Raw genomic sequence first — 10578 nt, 5'->3', positions numbered from 1 at the left:
GAATTCTGTATGCACTAACCAGGACCAGTATGCTGGAATGACATATTAGTGAATGCCTCTCCCCCATAAAGCTGCAGTGCTCTCTTGTGTGTACACAGCAGGCAGTTCTGGTCTGCCTGGTAGTGTGTCTACAAAGCGGTCTACTGCTTTCCCTTTTTATTTCATTTCTATCCAACCCTCCATCTTAAGAACATGCTTATCAATTACTACCTGTTATTATCAAAACACATTTTGTGTTTTGCAGCAAAAACATATTTTCTGTTTTGTTTATATATATATATATATATATATATATATATATATAACCTTATCTATTTACTTTGCTCTATCCATTACTTCCAATTAACTGAACATGATTTACACTTATCTGTTATAATTGACCTTGTGGAATTATGTCCCTGGTGAATCTGGGGCAGACTTTTTAGTTTGCATGAAATTTTACAAGTTAAAATCTATTAAAATAATTTGAATCTTTCCTGTACATTAAAATTCCATAGATTCTATGGTTTTTCTATTTTCCTTTCTCAGTTTCTCCATTTTCTTTTCTACTTATTTTTTACTGTTCATCCAGGATTCCTGTTTTTTTAATTTTTTTTCTTTTTTCTTATGTTTATTCTCTTTTTTTTTGGCAACATTTTACCTTCAGCTTTATTTTATGGTGTGCATAAAATTTCAACACTCCAAAAAACATAGTTGCTTCCTTGCTTCTGCTTTGTTTTTTGGACCTCACAGAACTAGCAGGGCATCCACAAAATGCCCATAAAATCCAAAAGAAAACAAAGTAATTTCAACATTTGAAACTATACTGAGTCAGGTGGCTTTATCTGGAGAATACAATATTTTTGAAACATGGAGCACTGCATACTTACTGAAATCCAATATTCAGAACAACAGTTTTAGTATTTCAAGACCTGGACAGTATTACTTTAAATAAGAAGTAATAAATATTTTGACAAACATTGCAAAATCTGTGTCACATGCAAGAAGTGGTTTTCTATTATCAGGTTCTCTGGAGCTTCCAGGTGCCAACACAGACTAAAACAACAAAGCGTGTGGACACAAATAAACATTCACCTTATTGAGATTGAAGAGAAATGGAAAATTTTTGTGGGCGAACTGCTCTGTGTATTGTCTAAACTATATTGGCAGAAATTAATAGAAGGTGATTTGCAATGTCATATGCTCTTGGGCAAGTGAATGAGAAAGTTTTGCTGAGATGACCAGATGATTGGAAGCATGGCATGGTAGCAATTTAAGAACAGCAGACACAGAAGCCAGAAAATATCCAAAAAATGTGATTTCAGAAGTAAATAAGATTTCTGAAAAACACATAGAAGACTGGCATGACAAATTATTACCCTGCTTGTCAAAAAACCAAAGGGTTAGCAAAGGGATTGAGATACATTTAGAAGTGGGATTCAAAGAGTCAGGCATTTAAGCTCTGAAAGTATAATATCTTGTCTCCATAAGTAGGCAAAATACTCTAACAAGTTGCCTATTTATCTAAGCATTTCTGAAGAGCAGGTTTGTGCACAAGGGCAGACCTCTTGTGCCATACATACTCCAGGAGACTTTAACTTGATTTTAGCAGGTTGTCTCTATCCAAACTGGTATCTACCTGCAGTGAAACATTTGCAGAATTTGGGCTGGTCCAGAAGTGTACGGGGAGTGACTTTTAGGCTGTCCAGGTGACTCAGGACCACAGGCACTAGCAGACTTCTAAGTTTCTTGACACATCTAAAAATTCCTGCAAAGCAAGGTATTTTCTGGAACTTAAATGTATTGATTTAGTTTTTTTCTTGTGAAGTGTTAAAGCCTGTTTTCCAGTTTGTCTTTGCCTTGATTGCAACACACCTTTCTGTGGTCAAAGTAGAAAAGCAGTCTGTTAGTGAGAAGCACTCACACACGCTCATTGAGTGTGCTCATCCTTTGATCTCTTCCTTAAAACCCTGCACGACTCGTGAGAATGTGCTTATAGCTGAATAGCCCTGAAATGTTATGTCGCTGATGCAGATTGACCTCCATAAATAGCATGTCCTCTACACCAAGATCCATTTTCTCCACTCTCTACTGCTCCTTTGAGATGATTTTTACTGTTGTTCCTAGCTCTGGGGATTTTTGTTGAGAGCTTGTTTGCAGAACACATACCACACATACCTTTCAAGGCTCTCTGACTCTTATTACTGGTATTACTTTTAAAAATGATTTAGTGAAGGCTGCAGATGTGCTAAATGGTTTGGCAAAAAAGCATGGAATGCCTCTGGAGAGGGGCACCCACCTGCTGACTCATGAGTCAGTACTTCTTTGGTTTTACAGTGCTGAATGTAAAATAAATAGCAGATGATGAGAAATTTTGTACACTACAATAAAACACAGAGAAGGCACAGTTCGTGACAGAAAAGTAAATCACTGCTGTATATTTTGTTACAAAATATAACTCTACTGTTCCATTTCTCAAAATGCTTCAAGTGAAAATGCAAAAACCTCATGTTGGAAAACATTTTAATTTCAGATCACTCTTGCAATCCTCCGGCCTGTCTGTTTTCTCCCACAGGAAGCAGCACCTTCTTTAAGTACTAAGTCACAAATGGCAAGTGCCTGACCTGAAGTATTTGGCTGCTATTAAGTTTCTTCAGAAACAAGAGAGACGGAGAGACAGATTAAATATCACCATCGTAAGCTGCTGTTGAGAAGGAAAGTGGCTAAACAAAATGCATTTAGCACAGGCACAGTTCAGTGCCACAAACTGCACTAATGTGATGAGGTAAAGAAGGAAAAATAAAGGAGGGTTGTTTCATCCTCCCCTGGATTGTGGTTGTGCCCAGTAGTGGGTTTCTTAATGTTTCAATCACATCCCCCTATTTTTAGAAGTTAATAGCTCGACTATAACAATTTGCTTCAGGCTGAAGCTTGGCATACAAGGTCTCAGTCAGGCAGCACATTTAGTGAAATAGAAGATTACCCATTTTAAAGCCATATTTTTTTTCTGTCATAAAATCTAAAAATATTCTCCTTTTCAGAAATTACATTTGGCATCTGATTTATCTATAGTGTAACATGATATATTTTATCACTGCATGAGAAACCAATGAAAATCCTCATCAGAAAAAAAAAATGTTGCTTTTTGCTTGTTTTTGTGTATTGATGTGAGCCTGGTGACCACTGTATTCACATTTTTTAGACTTTAAAAAAATCTGTAGCTATTTGAAATTCAAGGAGATGCAGAAGGAATAGATTATATGACATTCACCTTCTGTGTGATTTTTTTTTGCTTTGGGGAAGGTCGGGAAAAAAGATATAGGAGTAGTTGAACTCTGAGTTTAATTTAATACTGCAGTTCTTATTTTTTTATGTGTTTCAGAAACCTTGCTTGCTTAGGTATTTCAGTAACACCAACCTGAAAAGATACTTGCTAAAAAGACAAGGTGACTTGTCTGAACAAAATGTGAATCTTACAACGTAATGCCTGTAAGTGTCTTGTAATTTATTTTTTCTGTATTTGGAATTATGCTAAGTATAGCAGAATAGATGGATGAAAGGAGAGCTTTAGAGTGGAGGCAAACACTCAGACTTTTAGACAAATTAAGATTATTGCAGAAGTGATGCAGCTATAGTTTCAAAAGCAGCATACTCATATTTTATTGGTCTAAAATGCTGCAAATAACATTAGATATTTTGTGTTTATTTAGAAGTTATTTCTACTTTTTGGAGGTGCATTTTTTTTTTTTTTTTGTATTGTGGCTAAGTAAAAATTAATTTCCAAAGTTATATTATTACCTTGTTTTATAATGCTTCTGGGACTTTTATGGACTGAAAAACTGTAGCAAAGCCCCTTTTTTCCCACATCTCAGTTAATTTTACTCACGTAAAAATTAAAATCCTTAATTTTTTTTTTTTTTGTTAAAGCACAGATGACACAGTGAAATACATGAAATTTCCATGGAAATAGTGAAAAAGTTATCCTGTCTCTCAGATTTTCAGGGGTGTTGCTGCAGCCCAGTGTTCTGAACACTGACCTGTTCTGAAGTGGGACTGTGACTCTGTTGAGAAGTCTGTTCATTTGACATAGCATCATGATAATGTGCTTTTTCATTGTAGCATCTACACCAATTCTTGTTATAACTCAGCTAAAAAACATAGTATCAGGCAGCTAGTGCACTCAGTGCTTTAAAAATTACCTTGAACTTTTTTCATGCAAAGGAATGAACTTTGTTATCATGAGTTTCTCTATCATCTCACTCCCTAATGTGGGAGATTTTACTTTAGCATCTTTCTCCTTTTTTCTATTATTTTTCATTTTAGATGTGAATGACTGAGCAATAGGAACAGCCTTTGTAGGAAGCTGAGTCACCTTCAGGGTACTTTTTTTTTTTTTGGAAAGGTATGGCACTACATTACAGGATACTTGGAAATCAACCAATTTGTAATACTGCTTGGTTGGGTGACTTTTCATACTCTCTCTCTCTCCAAAGCAGGGAATCCTGGCTGATCTTCTACTCTCAGGAGACTACCAAACAGGGAGAGCCTACAGGCTACTTACATGTAAGCATGTCACAAGGGAAGTGTGCTGGACAGGTGCTCTAGATGTTTCTGACAGCCCTCTAGAAAGTTATAATTATTGGTCCTTTGTTCAATGCAGTCTGGGGAGTGTCTATGCATTTCTTACACATTATGACCTCTACAATAAGTACAATATTTCTGGCAAGAATTTCAAAAAACAACTGTCTTCAGTTTCATCAGGCAATGGAAAAATCTGTTTGAACAGCAGATGTCTTCTGTGAAATATTGAGGAAAGAGAGTAAAAAGCCGCAGAGAGTCTTTGGAATGGGAATGTTTATCAAACAGCTTTTAACAGACTGACCAGTAAGTTTGGTTGTTTTTTTTTTTTGTTTTTTATCTTTCTGTTATCTACAGCATATCTAGTGTAGAATCAGCCTTGATAGAAAGGCTGAAATTTATTTTTAATTCACTGTTCCCAATTTTTTGTGAGTGTCTGCGTTGCTTCATTCCTTCGTTCCTTTGTTCATTCCTGCCTTCCTGCCTTCCCTGCCTTCCCTTTCTTTCCTTTTACTTCTCTAAACATCAACATTTATCCTTTGAACTTCTAAGTTATTATATATCATAGCCAGTTTAAGGTAACCTTCACTTTAAATTCCACGGGTTTTGTTGGCTAAGTCAGTATTTCGACAGCATTATTACAGTTTTCTTTGTGTGAGTATTGTCAGGCAGACACTTAGCACAGGTAAGTATATTGCAGTTCTACTTGGGGCTTAGCAGTGAATGTCACCTATTAGGCCTTTGCAAAATCCTCACAACTGTTCAGAAATTCCACTGTATGGAAAAAATTGTCTATTGTTAAGCAGAGCTTTAATTAAAGCCATACTTTGTTTTCAATCCAATTTAAGAACAAATACCAAAAAAAGGAAGATGTAAATTTTACAATGCCTGGCAATGTATCCAATTCTGAGCTGAACAAAGAAGCTTATATGCTGAAAATCTTGTAGGAATAAAGCAAGTAAGATAAATAAAAAGCTTCCAGTGCTTAATTCCAATCGTCTCCACAACAACTGGAGCTGCTGATAAGACACCTACTCAGAGTAATGATGCATAATGTGAAGAAGCAATAACCCTGACTGCATAAGTATGAAGAAATGCCTTTCTTTTAAAGAAAAGTGTGGCAAATGTGAAGCTCTGTTAATGTTCTGAGCCATTTTCAAAGATATTTTTGTGAAGACAGAAAATTGCAAAGGTTTATTTTTTTTTTCCAAATGTGATAGAGAGAACCAGAAACGTAACTAATAAGAGGGTATCACACATTTGTCCATGTACTAGCATGTAAATATTTATGTTCTGTCAGCTCATTATTAGTGGAGGTTCTAATAGGAATATAAATATTATAAAGTGTGTTTACAACAGATAAATCATAGGGGTGCTGAAGTAATTTGCAACATTAAAGCTCATTTTGGATAATTACAGAGCCCCAGAAGATTGTATTTATGTATTACAAAGGAAGGGGATGTTCAGAGGAAAACTGTTCAGGGCTGCTGACATTCTGAGGAGGCTGATCCTGCCTGGAACTGACTTAGGAACGTATGCAAATACTAATGAAGTATTTTGTGAATAGAAGGGTAAGAATCAGCATAGTTTCAATTGCAAGGCTAACCTTATTAATTTAAATTTCATGCAGATTAATTACTCTAACTATTGAAGTAATGTAAGAAAAGGCTAGTTAAGATTAAGCTGGCAATAAAGATACTAATGTTTTATTACACATGGTGTTCTATTTTGCATTTTATGTGGGGGTAAATTAGATTGCAATGCTGTTTATCCTTATTTTATAAAGGCTACTTTCATATTCTTACTAAAGCTTATTCTTGCTCTTGCCATCCCTTCCCTTCTGATCCCCATACCCATTTTACCTAGGCAAACTAAATACAAAACGCATCTTCTTCGTGCTTTAAATACAGTTAAGAACAAAAGAAAGCAACCAGTTCTCTCCTCCATCCCAAAAAGGACCAAGCAGAAGAGACTTTGGAAGGTCATATTATGATGAGATTAAAATGTAGCTCTCTGAGTTTAGCAGCAAATAAATGTAGTTCAGCTCTTTTCCATTAATGTTTTATTAATAAGATTAATTTAAAGTGAAACATATTCTATTCTGTGACAGGGTAGTCAATGTCTATCTGGTAGATGATCGCTCAAGTAAAAATCCATGTGAAAGAAAATTATTTTCTGAACAACAATAAAAGAGCTTAAAATCAGAGCGAAATTTATCTATCTCATGCTTTTTTGTCATGGTTGTAAAAGCTATCAAAGCCTTTGTTGCTTGTAAGTTTGTAATTTTTTTTCCTAGACTGGTTAATTGGGCCTGGATTATCATTAGAGGACAATGGATATCATACCTTTTGGTTCTTTTCTACCCTCTCCAAAATGTGGTCAGAATGGTGTGTTTTGTTTTGTTTTGCGTTTTTTAGTTTTATTTTTCATAATAAATAGATAAATAAATACATAAATAAAGCATACTCAATACAATAATAGGCAGGTAATTGGTTCTGACAAGGCAAGGGATCAGAGTAGCAGCTCTCTGAAGCAGGAGTTACAAAACTTATGGATTTCTTCATGCAGAGCACTCCTTTAGACAGAGACCACAAATACATAGCAGCATTTGTCCTAAAGCCCAGTATGTTAGAAAAAGACAAGACAGCTGTCTTTACATAACTAAAACTCATTGTCCTGCCCAGTCTGGCTCTCTCAGCTCCTTGCTACAAACCACCCAGTCTTCCTCTTGATACAGCTGAGAACTTCACCTGCTAAGGTTTGCATCTCTATCTTGCTCAGTGTGTTAAAGAGCAAAGCTGCCATGCAACACAAAACTGTGACTTAAAGCTGGGAAGCCCACAGTCCACTAGGCTGCCTCCAGGGATCTCTCACTTGCTCTCTTCCCAAGTATTTGGGAAGTCTAATTTTCTTAATGTGCTCCTTTTTGACTTGCCAATGCCAATGTTCATCTTTTCCCTCATGATGTGCTTAAATATCCTGTTCTGGGATAGGCCTGGAGAGAGAACTTCAGATAGTGAGAAATTGAATAGGAGTTGATTTGTTAACTAGATTCAAGAATATTATAAATACTTTCTATTTCTAGTACTCTATCTCTGGCATGATTCAAAGAATTAATTTAGATAGCATTTAACCAGATAGAAGTTGAAATTTATTTCTGAGAATAGAGTAGGTTTAATAGATTTTCCATTGTTATTTTTGTATAACCTTTTTATCAGTCTCTTTCATTTCAGCTGTCATCTCCTTTCCTGTGTTCTGTCTTCACCTTCAGGTTTTCAGTGGACTTTGCCATCAAACCACTTTCAAAATTTAACCCTTTAACCCTTACCATTGTTTAGCCAATGTGGTATTTTTATACTAACCTTTTGCCTACTAATACTTATATAGAGATATTTTTGTGTGTTCAACTAATGAACATTTATTAAAATATAATCAAAGTGGATATAATTTGTAACTCTGTATACTTTATATCTTTGTATACTTTTGTAACTCAGCTACAAAAAATGGAGAAAGAGAGAAGGAAATTCAGCTTCTTCCCTTATACTACTTTCATTGTACTGAGAGCTGTTAGACACCTAATCTTCTCAAGCAGTAGTTCTATGCTTTTAAGAGGATTATATTATTAGCAGCTTAATTATTCATTATGCTCTCTTTTTACAAATGTTCTAAAGTTTTTGTCACTTTTTTAAAAAATATAATGTAATGTTTTAATTTTTTTGTCATGATTTGTTTTGGTTTCGCCCATATTTTCAGGAAAAATTTCTTCAAGAAGGACATGAGGAAATGTCTGTAGGAGAAGCAGATAGATATCCTGCCAGTGCAGTGACTCAAACCACTGAGAGACTAGCACGAACTAGCTGTACAGAGTCTATGGTTTGATTACTGTCACTACCAGTCAGATCATTAATCACAACAGTGGTAGTGACAGCAAGTTTCTTGACCTCATCATGAAAGGCAGGGAGGACATCCACTTGAGCAATTCATCCTCCAGGCATAAGAAAACTCTAGGGAGGATGTCTTTGATTATATAGTATGTTTTCCTTTATCCATTAATTTTGTCTATAATCTTGGCAAAAATGTGATAGCTACAGAAAGGCAAGATCTTCTCCTCTTGGAAAAACATCTTTTGTTTCTGATGACATGAAATGCATGTTCATTTTCTCAAAATTCTGCATCCCTGAGGATGTAGTAGCTTGGCATTGGAAACTGGAAATGTGAGTAAGTTTCTGCAACTGTCTATAACAACGGTGAATGTGACTCTCTTTTGTTATATTGAGGTTGGCTGCATGGAAAATTGCTATGGGCCCCCTTCTGAGCACTAAAGCATATATACCTTACAGGTTATTCAATAGTGGCTGAGGAGTATTTACAATCTCTTGCTCCCAAAGGATTTAAACACGAAAACCCAGAGAGACTTATTCAAAAACCTGAAGATTACAAGGCAGAAAATATCCAGTTGCTGATGACACAGACACAGCATTGCAGCCCCAGTTACTGTCCATGAAATGTGGTACTTTTTCTCAGTCTACAAAATCTGTGCCATTTTGCTGACAATACCTGCTATTTGTTGTGCTTTTTCATTTCCTCATGGAAATGTCTCTCATTTTCCCAGTTACTTGAATACAACCAGTCTTCAGACAAATGATCTTGATCAACCTTGACAATTAAAACCAATTTTATACTAATTTTTTATAAGATTATTTGCAAAAACTATTAATTTTTTCAACAGAGGATATAAAAGTGTGTTTTAAATATTATATTATATTATTATATTTTTCAATATAAGAAAAGTGAAGTTGCAAGGAATTTCTGTTCTGAGACTGGGAAAATGGTTAGGAATGATAAAATCTTCAATGAAAAGCTTCAAAGACATGATCAAATATAGTAACATAGTACTTGCAAGTCTTATGAAGAATTGCAAAGTATCTATGCAAATAAATACTCAGAATGGAGGGTAATTAACATGGGTGTGTCAATGAGGTCTCTTTATGGCTTCATTTTTTCTCTTCTTCACCTGCTACACAAAGTAGGCAATGCAATATCATTGCATGAATAACTAGAAACACACACTTTCCCAGACCATAGAGAACCCTTCATTGGGCTGTTTTCTGCAATTATCTAATTTATATACTGCACTGAGAGCTAATGGGTACGTAAATGGTTTTAAAAGCAGTTTTCAAAATGAAATTTTATCAGAAATAGCCATAATAAAACTCAAGTCATGAAACCTCCCTTTGCACAAAGAAGTGTGCCTCATTTGGATGGCAATATGTGAAGCGAAAAGCAACTCTGAATCATACACACAAAACTGCAGAGCAGGCACTGGTCATGACTTCCAGTCTTAGCAGAGACCTTGAGAATATTAGCCAAAGGCTGTGTGTATATTAGCATCCCTATTTTTAATTTACACTATTGGTGCTAAATTATGACTGAAAGTAATTAATCAAGTGGGTGCACCAAATAAATTGTTTGGTATTTCAGATAAAGTATTTCAAATACAGCATTTCAAATGCCAACTCCAGGCAGTGCCATGAAAATGGGCATGAAGCTGTGAGACTTAATTTTCATTGTGTTTACGTAAAACATCAACATTGCACTTCATAGCTTACTATTCAAACTTCCATGTTTCCTGTCTTTGTAGGAAGAAGTGCCAAAAATATTATTTTACTTCTTCTTTAATCTATATAATTTATACTTATATCTCCAACTGTTGAAATTTCCCCAGGAAATAGTCACTTAAAGCCTAAATCCTATCCTTTAATTTCACACCTGCTGAGACCCAGATATCTTAAAGGCTGGCTTACCTTGACCAGCAAGATTCTCACTTCTCCAGCTCTGCACAATTCCAGTTTGGATCTTCTTATTTCAGGAAATTAGAATTTGCTTCTTTAATTGGGCCTTGCTCATCTTTGACGTGTAATTGGATATTCAACTGGTGCTTTATTTATCACTTTTTCTGATTCTTCTCTTTCACTCTTTTTTTTAAATCATATATTTTCACACAAGCAGTTTGCAACATTA

The 10578-nt window shown here is 35.3% G+C and overlaps 1 long non-coding RNA gene across 1 annotated transcript; it reads left to right on the top strand.

Moving 5' to 3' along the window:
• Positions 1 to 5055: 5055 nt before the first annotated feature.
• Positions 5056 to 6859, top strand: LOC137466986 (uncharacterized). Its single transcript, XR_010995359.1, has 3 exons — positions 5056 to 5242; positions 5977 to 6128; positions 6468 to 6859. It is a non-coding gene; the product is annotated as an uncharacterized lncRNA (long non-coding RNA).
• The last annotated feature ends 3719 nt before the right edge of the window (positions 6860 to 10578 follow it).

The sequence above is a fragment of the Anomalospiza imberbis genome, chromosome 2 (genome assembly GCF_031753505.1).
Source record: "Anomalospiza imberbis isolate Cuckoo-Finch-1a 21T00152 chromosome 2, ASM3175350v1, whole genome shotgun sequence".
In the NCBI taxonomy this organism is placed as follows: Eukaryota; Metazoa; Chordata; class Aves; order Passeriformes; family Viduidae; genus Anomalospiza; species Anomalospiza imberbis.
This window is presented reverse-complemented; position numbering and strand designations above follow the sequence as displayed.